The following is an 11681-nucleotide window of genomic DNA, read 5'->3' on the forward strand; positions in this document are numbered from 1 at the left end:
TCTTGTTCTATGTTTACCTCTATATCTATTTTTTTCTTTCTATTGGAAAAACACATCTCAAAATTAGCAACGTCGTCAATGGCCCTAGGAAGTGGCATATCTCCTCATATAATTAATATACTTGAAGGCATCTTAGAAAAAACTCCTAGGAGTATGCTCATGTTGTACCAATGATCCCCGCTATGTTGCTTTACTATTTCATTTATATTATTATTCCTTCTTTCTTTTCCTTCTATCTCAACATTTACTTCAACTTTGTTTTTCATTTCTTCCTCTTCTTCTATTGCTAATCTCCTTGCTTCATCTTTCTCATTTAATTTTATTTTTGTTCTATCACAACTTATACTTTGGATTTGGTACTGTTTGTTTTTAAGTGTAGTGACAAGATCTAAGTGTGAAAAAATACTATACTAGATACTTTCAAAACAAGAAAAACTCATAGAATAAAACTACTAAGAAATTTACTTATGAACCAAGGAGACAAGTCAAAATTAGGCATCAAATCTGATGATATATTATTGTTGAACATGAATATAATATATATATTCTTTAGGATGAAGAACCATTTCAAATTATATTGCAATTACAAGAGCGTGCACTCAATTAACTAGAACAACATTTCTGCTACTTGGCCAATAAGTCAAAATTAGACTAGCAGACCCAAAATTAGCAAAATATCCAACAACTGAGTGAATTAAAAATAAATGGATCTATAAAATAGTTTTAAGTCATTAATAACCCTCACATACAAAAAAAATAACAAATTAAACTTAGATAAACTCCAAAATAGGACTAAAATTCAACTAATAAGGGGAGTAAAGAGAAAAATGGTGTCTAACTATGAAAATGTAGGGTGGAACTGCACATTCACAATAGGGTGGCCTATGCATGATGAAATAGATATTAGTGGAATCTAAATAACCATGTAATCATCCTACCAATGTTTTTTCATCACCACATGTCATCCTAGGTGGCACTCCCACTAAAAATAGATTTGCTAAAAATAGAAAACCCTAAAAATAGAAAATGTGTTGAATGATAGGGAATGTCTACTAGAAAATGGAAAGTGGTCATAAATTCCCCTAAAAATGTATGGATGGGGGTCTAATTATTTCCATAGCATAGGTCCTAATGAAATACTAAGTGAAAATGTACCACAATAGGTCTCTTATACTAACTTCCGCCCTTTTATGTATTCCTCAACCACTTTCCTTGCTCTATTTACATAAGCTTTAGCTTTAGTTTTTTGTTGCGTAGATAGTTCCTCATCAACTTTCAAATTCATTTCCTCTTACTTATTCTCTTATGTTTTTTTCAAGATGTTGCATTCTACTTTCTACCTCTTAAAAAGACAATACTCTTCTCTTTATTTATTCCTCCTCCCACTCCTCATTAATATAGGGCCAAATGATGGCCACATGAGTTACATGATAGAAAACCACCTTCTTTGTATCATGTCCTTTGAACCTCTCATATTCATACTTATAATCATTCATGGATTCAACTTCCATTCTCGTAAACATAAAGTTGTTTAGTTTGTTGAATCCCATGAAGAATAGTCATGTAAGATATTTGCATTGGTACCAACTTGTTTAGATCAAATTTTGGCAATAAATGATGATGTTATGCTTCCAAATATGTTTTGGTAGGATTTATCTTTATTCACATAACAAGATACTATCATGATTATAACCTATATATATTACTCATATATTTTTGGTGTGAGCTTAAAAAAATCCAATTCATATAATGGAGCAAAGAAGTGGTCACATATTCTTGTCCACTACCGCACATACTTATGTTCCCACATATCTTGATAATGAAATTGAACTAGTGTGCTTTGATATGATCTACTACCATCACATCCAAAGGAAAGGATTATTTAAATGAATAACATCAATGAGGTATGAAGACATGGAAATTTTATGAGTAGTGCCTAGAGTTTGATATCTAACCTTGGATAATGCTTCAACCATAATGGTATAAAGAACAACTAATATATTACATATTGATCCATATTTTAGAATGGTGTACGTAAGAGGTACCCAAGCTTCCTTGAAGTGGGTAACATATTTTTCCTTTAAAACCTTATTAAGTAGCGTAATATCATAAATGAAATGTTCTCTTAAGTTTCTGGTGGGATAAATATCATTGTCTTTGGACTTAAGATAATTTCCTTATAAACACGATTTACTCATTACTTTGTGTTAGTTATTCAATATTTCAATTTTGTTTTCCCATTATGGAATCATAGACACATTTTACTTTGCAAACTTAGAGTACATCTCTAAATTGTTGGGATGAAAGGAAGCACTACATTTTCCTTGCTCATTTACTATCATCCTATTTCTAGGTTAACATACTCAATAATCCATTTAACCATCTCAACACATGGTAGAATGCCTAGAAGCCACATTATGTAGGTGTGACCTTTTATTGTTGGGGTATAAATTTTCATCCTTATTCTCATATTCTACTAGGTCAACTAACATGAGTATAGGAGGATATTTTTCCTCTCTAAAAATTTGAAATAACTCATCTCATCATGGTTTACTAGAAAACCCTGCATAACTAGTTGTGTATGAAGAAATTGGCCTCTTAGGATCTTGGGGTTCTATTTCCATGGATATGATATATTCCTTGGCCTTTTTATTTATTATTATTATAATTATTATTTATTTTGGCCTTTTTATCTTAGATTCCATATAAAACTTTCCAACAAGCCACCCATTTTAGAAACTATACATGTAAGGTTAGAATAAAGCTAACTGTTTTTTAACGGGTCTACCATTTGATTTTACATCGATTTTAATTATATATGAAACATATCATATTTTGGGATTGAAAATCTACCCAAATACACATACATCATATGTAATTGAAATTCAAAGAGTCACAACCTAATTTCAATTGCATCCTTTGTAAAAAAAATTAATAGATTCCAGGATTTGAATGATTGAATTGCAATGTTTCAAGGTCAAAATATTTTTCTTGGTTAAGACTCGAACCAAGGTTGGAATGGAAATATAGTTAATATAGGTCCTAAATATTCAAAGGATGGTTGGAAGGATATTTTTTTTGAAGGGAATAATACCATGTGAAGCTTACAATATTGCACATTCAAATTGAAACAAAAGGGTTTAGAAATAAGGCCCTATAAATTTCAAGATCAAGAATTAAGAGGAGACTAGTAATATTTCATTTGAGAAAAAATAATCAGTTCCCTACCTAACTACCTTTCGATATGATAAATCAATTTGAGATTAAATAATAGTAAAAAAATAACTAAAATTGCGCATATCAAGGTTTGCAAGCTTGCCTTCCTAAAAAATGTAGTGAATAGTCTAGTAAGATGGCAGAGGATATCTATATCTAAGAATGTCAGTCACATTCAAACATCAGTTAGGGTTCAATGGGTTTTAGCTCTGAGACTAGCCTTGGCTTTTCTTTGATAAGTATTGATTTGATTATTATGTTATCTTAAAGGACCATGTGTGTGAATTGTACATTTAATTCGAATGTGGGAACACAAATTCAAAGGTAAATGAATAGTAGACATATTTAGATGGTTGAAAAGGTATTAACTCTATATTAATTTGAAGGATAGTGTAGAGATTTCAACATTAAATACCAAAGTTCAAATTTGGATATGAAATCAAAATTCCATTTGGAAGATTTGAAAGATGTACCATTTCAACTTCTAAGACCCCCATGAAATATTGATGTTCATTAAAAAATATTCATAATAAACATTCAAAAATCCTTGATGGACCATTGGGCTACTAAAAAAGAAACTACATTTGAGCCTTTAAAAAGTCCTAATGAACTATTAGGAGACTTCCAAAGATACATAATGTGAAATTTAGAAATTGTGTGATAAAGGAGCAGGCCATGCTGAAATATCTTCAAAACAACAATTTTGAAATAAAGGGTACTAACATTATTATTTTTTTGGAACATTAAAGACATTTTAAGAAGATATGTTTGGAAACTTTCAAATGCACCATCTAGGGAGAATGGAATATTACAGCTTGAAAAACTTAAGGCATCTTGATGAAGCATCGAGAGAGTTCAAAAGGAGTTGAAAGAACAAATTTAAAAAATCCTAAAGAACATTTAAAAGATTTTCAAAAAGGCTACAATACATATTTTTCCACTCCCATATGAACAATCAAGGTTAGCTAAAAGATGAGACATTTTAAATCTTGGACTCTCCCTGTGAATCATCAAGGGCTTTCAAAAAATTTGAAAGACAACCTTCAAGGAAGCCTAATGAGTCATGAAGACAATACCAAATATGACATAATTTCAAATTTTACATCATCTCAATGAGCTATTGAGAGAAAAATGCAAGCCATTAATCGTTTGGGAAGGCTGGGTGAATTATTAAGATACTTTTGAAATAATAAATAAAAACACCACAAATATTCTCTCAATATGAAATAAAGTCTTAGAGAGCCATGGCCATGTAATAAACATGAAGTGTCTAATGCATAATGAATAAGGAAATTAAAAAATTTTGAACAAAAATGTAAAAGAGGATCCAAAAGAAACACATAAAAATACTAAGGTCTTCTAGGGAGATCAAGAAATTCATTATCCATTATCTTTGTAAAACTCTTAAAAGGATTAAAATAAGCAAACCCCATGAAATAAAAAGTAAAAAAATTGAATTAGAAAGGGGTTTCCAGGTTATATATGTGTGTGTGTGTGTGTGTGTATACTTGTTTGAGAGATATGATATAAAACAAAATACAAGCTATAATATACCATGATTCTTATGGCAAAGGGTGTAACTAAATGGGAGTGTTTCCTCATACTAACATAATAATTTATTGATTACGGTGTTAATATGTTTGTTGATCGACCTTTCCCATGTTTGTTTGCAAAAATAATAAAAGAAATTGTCTTATCGACGATACTTTGTTGTACTCCTATCACATCCCTTGCTAAAGAGGCCCATCACTAAGTCACATACAACTAAAATATATCCTGAAATTTCTTCTATGACATATATAACTTTATAAAAAAAATCAATCCCAAGTTGATTGAAAGATGTGGCCCACAACAATATATAAACCTTGATATACCATGATTCTTATATTTAATAGGGGTAGTAACAAAAGAATAATTTCTTTTATTAAAATAATGATAAATTAATTGAAACATGCATATACTTATCACTCAACCATTTCTTTCATAATAATAAAAAAAATTCTTGAAATCTAAAATGATAAAAACCTTTCATCTACTCCAAATGGTTATATACTATGTTTCTCTAGTTTTTAGGATAGGGGAATGGTAAGGATGGGAGACGTGTCCCTGAGATGGCCAAAGAGAACTCCCAATTTTTTAGGGGATGGTGGGTCGGGTACATCAATAATAATAATAATATAAAAAAACATGAAAACTTTAGTGTTCACCATAAACATTTGTAGTTGTTTCAATCTTGTAAGCATACGAAGCTATACTATATATTATTATAGACATCCCTTACACTCTCCAATTCTAAAAAGGATTGAACAATTTAAAAAAGGGTTGGGTGACTGTTTGACAATTTAATTGACCTTAAATTGTTTACATAAATTATCGACCAGGGCCAGTAAGCTAATGGAGTGTAAGTGAACTGTATGTGCTAGAAGCCTTTTATTCTAAATTAAATTGATTTATTGAAATGCACATGTCTTCTATGAGTAAATTAGTTATCCCTAGAAAATAAGATTAACTCTACAATGATGATCACACTCTCTTACTTAAAACTACTTTTGCTTATAAAAATCTCACGCTTTTGTAAATCAATCTCACACTTGATGTAAATGAAAATTAATTCCATACTTTGCATAAATAAGAATTACATACACACGCTCAATTGTAGAAGTAAAACCTACTATTGAGTCTCATCACACATCTATATAAACAACAATCCTAATTGTATGAAAACAAAATGAAACAAACTCCTATTTAAAATACATTCCACTTGCTTGAATTATAGATCACACATGGTTGAAATTTAATATCAAATTCTGCAAGTAAATCCTCTCACCATAAGAAAGATAAAATTATGTCTAATTGATTAAAGTATAACACTATGTCATTGCTGCTAAACTCTATCCATGTGCATTCAGAATGTATGAACAAATAGAATGATTAGTAGAACAAATTTAATTCAAATCTAGAAGAAATTAGAATGCAATTACTTAATCAAACAAATAGAAAGCTATGAGAATATAAAGACAATTTATATCTACTGAAAACAAAATAGAAATCCTTATTGCTTGAGGGGGGCCTCCACGAGAAGAAGGTAATCACACTATTGATCAAACACTTAACCACGCATGAGAAGACAAAATGATTCTGTTATAAACAAAGCATTAAAAACAAAGTTTAAATCTCACAGTCATGTTCTTACTTAACAACCTTTTTATTTCTGCCGAGGGGAATATTTATAGAGCTCATAGCAATAAATTGTTCAGAGCTATAAGCCTAATCCCTATCAACAGACACTATAATTAATTCGAAAAGGTATCGTAACATAAGTCACTCATGATTTTATATTATCAAAGCAAATCATGGGGAATAAATCTCGTTCTCACTTCCCTGTTTCCGATAACAGAGGTTGACTTCATATTTGACCGCATCACCGGGACCTTCTTTCATCAATCTGGTTCATGAGAGTAGGAGGAAATCATTGAGTGCATCAATTTCCACCTACCCATATATTTTTCTTCCTAGATGGCACCTTAGAACCTGTCAAACCACGGACTTAGTTGTAGAATCATATATTAGTTGCAAAATCATTGCAATTCGATAGTTGAAGTAAACATTAAACTAAATAATAAAGAACATTATCAATTTATGAAATACAAGAAAATTGTATACCTGCCATGTCATAACACCTGTGATTTGATGCCCAATGGTGATTATGAAGGTAAAAAAGAAATAATTAGAGTGAAAAAGGGTGTTAAGAAGAAGCAATTGTGAGGCTCAACATTCCCCCACACAGAGGTCATTGCATGTCCTCATGCAAAAATTTCAAAACTAATGAACCCTTCCTGTTACCTGACTCCTTGAGATACTTGAGCTAAAACATCTAGATTTGTATTCTTTTCCTTCTTCTTAGTAACTGCCATCCTTGGTTTCTTCATTAGAATTTTATACTTCAGACTTATGAATTTTCTCTTAAGGGATTTGTTCTTTTCTTTTAGCTTCTTATTCTTATCATACCATAGAGCAATATGTAAGAGAATATTGTCATTCTTAGTCCTCTATATTTCATTTTTCACTTTCAATGTTTCATGTTCCTGTGTTAAGTGGTTGTTTAGTGTCTCCAATTCATAAATTTCTTGTTTGAGAGTATTTATAATTGGAGGTTCTTGTGGACTATCAAAATGAATTTCTTTTTCTTGATTTGAAGAGGATGTAGTGGCCTTTTCTTTAGCTTTTTTCTCCAAATATTCTATATAATCATATATCTCCTATTGGACTAGGTCAATTTTAGGTGTTCTTCTTACTGTATTAGAAATTGGTGATGAAACTATCAGTAAAACTCATGATGGAACTGTAGGCGATGGAATTGGTGATAAAATAATTGGTGATGGAGCCTTTAGCGCTTCTTCTTCCTCCAAATTGACAAACTCTATGGATTGTCAAGATGATTCCTTCGTTGTTTTGTTGAGTCTTGCACTCCTCGTGACAGTGGATGAGGTTTTAGTGAAAGGAATTTTTTTTTGCACTTTTCTTTGTTCTGTTTTTGCTTTCTCTATTTCCTCTGTTTTTCTTTTAGATATGCTTTCTTCCTTATCACTGGTTTTTCTTCTTCTAACATTCTTCTTTTTAATATTTTCTAATACATCAACAAGGGGAATTTCATCTTCTAAGGGTTTCTCTTGTTGTAGAGGTAGGTCATCTTTAGGGTTTAGAGATAGCTTTCTTCTAATTCTCTTTAGTTTTCTACTGGGTTCTTCCTATTCTACCTCTTTAAAGTGGTTTATGAATAGAAAACTTTCCCAATCATCTCCTATACTTTTGAGGCAGGCTTCAATCAAAATTTTTATCAGTCCATGATGATACATTGTATTTTAAATAGACTGTATTTTTCTATGAGTATTAACGGTCATTTTCTTCGGACTATTGAGTAAGAAAGAAGACAAATTAATTTCACTACCCTAAAGGAAATGCATCATCAAACGTATATGATAGAAAAACATACTATCGAATCTACCTTCACAAGTAATAAATTTTTGAATGACCAACAATAAATTTCTCGATTTGTTTTTAAGAGTTGTACTTGGGATGCCTTTCTTAAAGACTGAAGTGGCCATACCTAGGTTTTTGAGAAATGTCCTCCATTCATCTCCTTCAATTCCTCTGTTTTTGAACCATCTTTCACCAACCCTAGGTAGCCCAGTTACTTCTTCCATGAAAGACTTTGTCACTACTATTTTCACATCTCGAATTTCTGCCTCAACTCCATATAATGCTTGGGCAAAAGACTTTGTTACTTCTTTGTCATAGCTATTAAATTTTTATACAAATTACAACCATTGTACTTGTTGTAACATCTGTCTGACTTGTGGATAACCCTCCATGAATTTCTTCCCATATGGATCTATCCTCACAATAACCCCCATGTTGGTGAAGTCTCAACTTGCAATTTCTTCTTTTGACAAGGTTATGGAGTGAGAATGGCTTTGGAAAACTGAGTATGTATGAGAGTAAAATCATCAAAGGAGATGAGTGAAAATGTTTTCAAGAAAACAGAGTGTGAATGAGGGTGAAATTACAAGGTTTATGGGCTGGAGTATCCATGCAATGATGAGTGATGAATGGGCTTATGACCAACTTCATTGATAGGGCATAAAATTTATAGTTAAATTTGAATATGAATGAATAGTAATGGTTACTTCAGATGGCGGTAGCAAAATCTATTTTATTTAATAATCTAATGTTTCTAACCTTTATTATTTAATATAATATTTATATACCTTTGGATTTATGATTCTAATTCTTTGATTGACCTTTGTAGATTGTCCTTGGATGCCTTCAATTGCAAGCTTGATCATTTTCTTATGCCAAGATCTTCAATTGTCCCAGTTGGTCCCTGTCAATATCAACTGCAAAATTTTGTTAAAGCTGCAGATTCTCAACAATTCTGTAGTTGCTTATTTTGAAAATAAAAAGAGGGTTACAAATAAAATGGGATTAGAACAGGGTTTAAAAAGAAAATCTAGGGTGCCAAGAGTACTTGGTTTTCATCCTAAATTTTATGTATAAACATGTCAATTGTGTTGATTTTCATGTTTATACCATTTTGCATCTATATATATATATATATATATATATATATATATATATATATATATATATATATATATATATATATATATATATATATATATATATATATATATATGAAGACAAAAGGCTTTGCGAGTCAAGTTGGAGAGGAAGGGAAATCCTTCCTAACCATCTTCAAATCAATATTATCTTGCAAATTTTTAACAAATTCTTCCCTTGTCAATGGTTTATGATAAATTCTCAATCGATGACCATTTATAAGGAAGGTCACTTTTTCTTCATCAATGGTTCTAATTGTGACTTCACCATTATCAAAGACAATTTCAATCTCATAAGGCCCAAGCCAATGAGTTTGAAATTTCCCTTGAAAATCTTTAAATTTTGAGTCAAAAATTAATGCCCAATTTCCTAGTTGAAATTTCCTTTCTTTTATGAAATTATCATGCCACCTGGATCTTTATTGTTTAACTATGTTGGTTCTTTCAATAGAATCCTATCTCATCTCATCTAGTTCATTTAATTGCTATATTCTTTGCTTTTTTGCTTCAGATAGATCAAGACTCATTTTGACTACTACCTTGAAGGTATTTACCTGGAACTCAATAGGAAATAAGAATTTCTTCCCATAAACAAGTTCATAGGGAGTATGTCATATGGTATTTCTCCATGTGGTATGGTATGCCCATAAAGCTTCTAGAATATTTTGTGCCCAGTCTCTTCTATGCAGATGCACAATCTTGGTAAGAATTGCTTCAATTACTTTATTGGTGGATTCCACCTGTCCATTTTCCTGTGGATGATATGGAGTGGATTTTTGATGTTTAACATTGTATTCCTTCATTATATTCTATACCAACTTATATGTAAATTTAGTACCTTGATTTGTCACAATTTCCCATGGGACACCAAAATGTGTAAGGATATCCTCAAAAAGAAATGAAACTATAGTATTTTTAGTAGCAAAAGAAAGTTCTTTAGCTTGTACCCATTTTGTAACATAATCAGTGCAAACAAGAATGTACCTTCTTCTTCTTCTTCTTTTTTTTTTTTGTGGGATGGTGGATTAATTGGACCAACAAAATTTAGAGCCCATTTCTCAAAAGGTTTAATGAGTACTTGAGGTTGTAGAGGCATTTCATTTGAAGGAACAGGTTTCCCCATTCTTTGACAACTATCACATCTCTTAACATATTCTTTGGCATCCTTAAAAAGGTAAGGCCAATAATATCCTAAGAGAAGGAATTTGTAAGTAGTTCTTTTATAAGCAAAGTGTCATCCACATGGTTCATCATGAAAAACCTTTAATATCTCTAGTACTTCATCTTCTCTCACAAATCTCTGAATGATCAAATATGGCCCTATTTTGTATAATTCTCCATTTATCCATTAGTAAGATGCACTGACTTGAATTACCTTTCTTTTCTCTCGAGGAGACAAATGTAGTGATAAATTCCCTGTAGCCAAACAATTAGCAATATCTGCAAACCAAGGAGATTTAATAGATACTGCAAAAATATATTCATTAGGAAAATAATATTTTACAGGTACATCATTATTATCATTTTGAATCCTAGATAGAAAGTCCTAGATCACACATGCTTGAAATTTAACATCCAATTCTGCAAATAAATCCTCTGTCTATAATAAAGATAAAATTAGGTCTAATCGATTAAAGTATAACACTATGTCATTGTTGCTAAACTCTATCCATGTGCATTCAAAATCTATGAACAAACAAAATGATTCGTAGAACAAATTTAATTCAAATCTGGAAGAAATCATAATGCAATTACTTAATCAAACAAATAGAAAGCTATGAGAATATAAAGACAATTTCTATCTGGAAGGGGGAGGCAAGGTAGAGACTGAAGCATATCATGGTTTTTCTTTAGGGTTTTTTTTTTGGTCACCATGGCAGGGCACGGAGGAGGGAGATCAGCTCCCTCCTATAGTCAAGTGGTTGCGAACAGAAGCAAGGGAGTTGGATTGCATCGCTTCAAGAAACCAACGGAGCTGGTAATAGAGGCTAAGAAAACAAAAAGAATGGAAACTATCAGACCTCAAGGATAGGAAGAGAATCATGAGGAAGCTAGTAAGGATAAGAGGACAGAGGTTAGTAGTCCGAAAGTTGCTCCTATGAGTACATCAAGGGTCTGTAAACCCAAGTCGATCACTATTAAGTGACCCAACGTTGTAGGTACACAAAGACCATATGTTGGAATATGTTGTTATCTGTAAATTTATGGGGATTTGGCTGACGGAGAAGGCTTTGCATGCATGGATAAGGAACCACTAGAAACCAAAGGGGGAAATTGACCTTCACCTTGGGTACAAGGGCTTATTCACAGTGGTGTTCACAAGCTTAGAGGATAAAGACAGAGTGT

This window comes from Pinus tabuliformis, chromosome 2_1 (genome assembly GCF_031772625.1).
Source record: "Pinus tabuliformis cultivar Carrire ecotype Pingquan chromosome 2_1, CPIR1, whole genome shotgun sequence".
NCBI lineage: Eukaryota > Viridiplantae > Streptophyta > Pinopsida > Pinales > Pinaceae > Pinus > Pinus tabuliformis.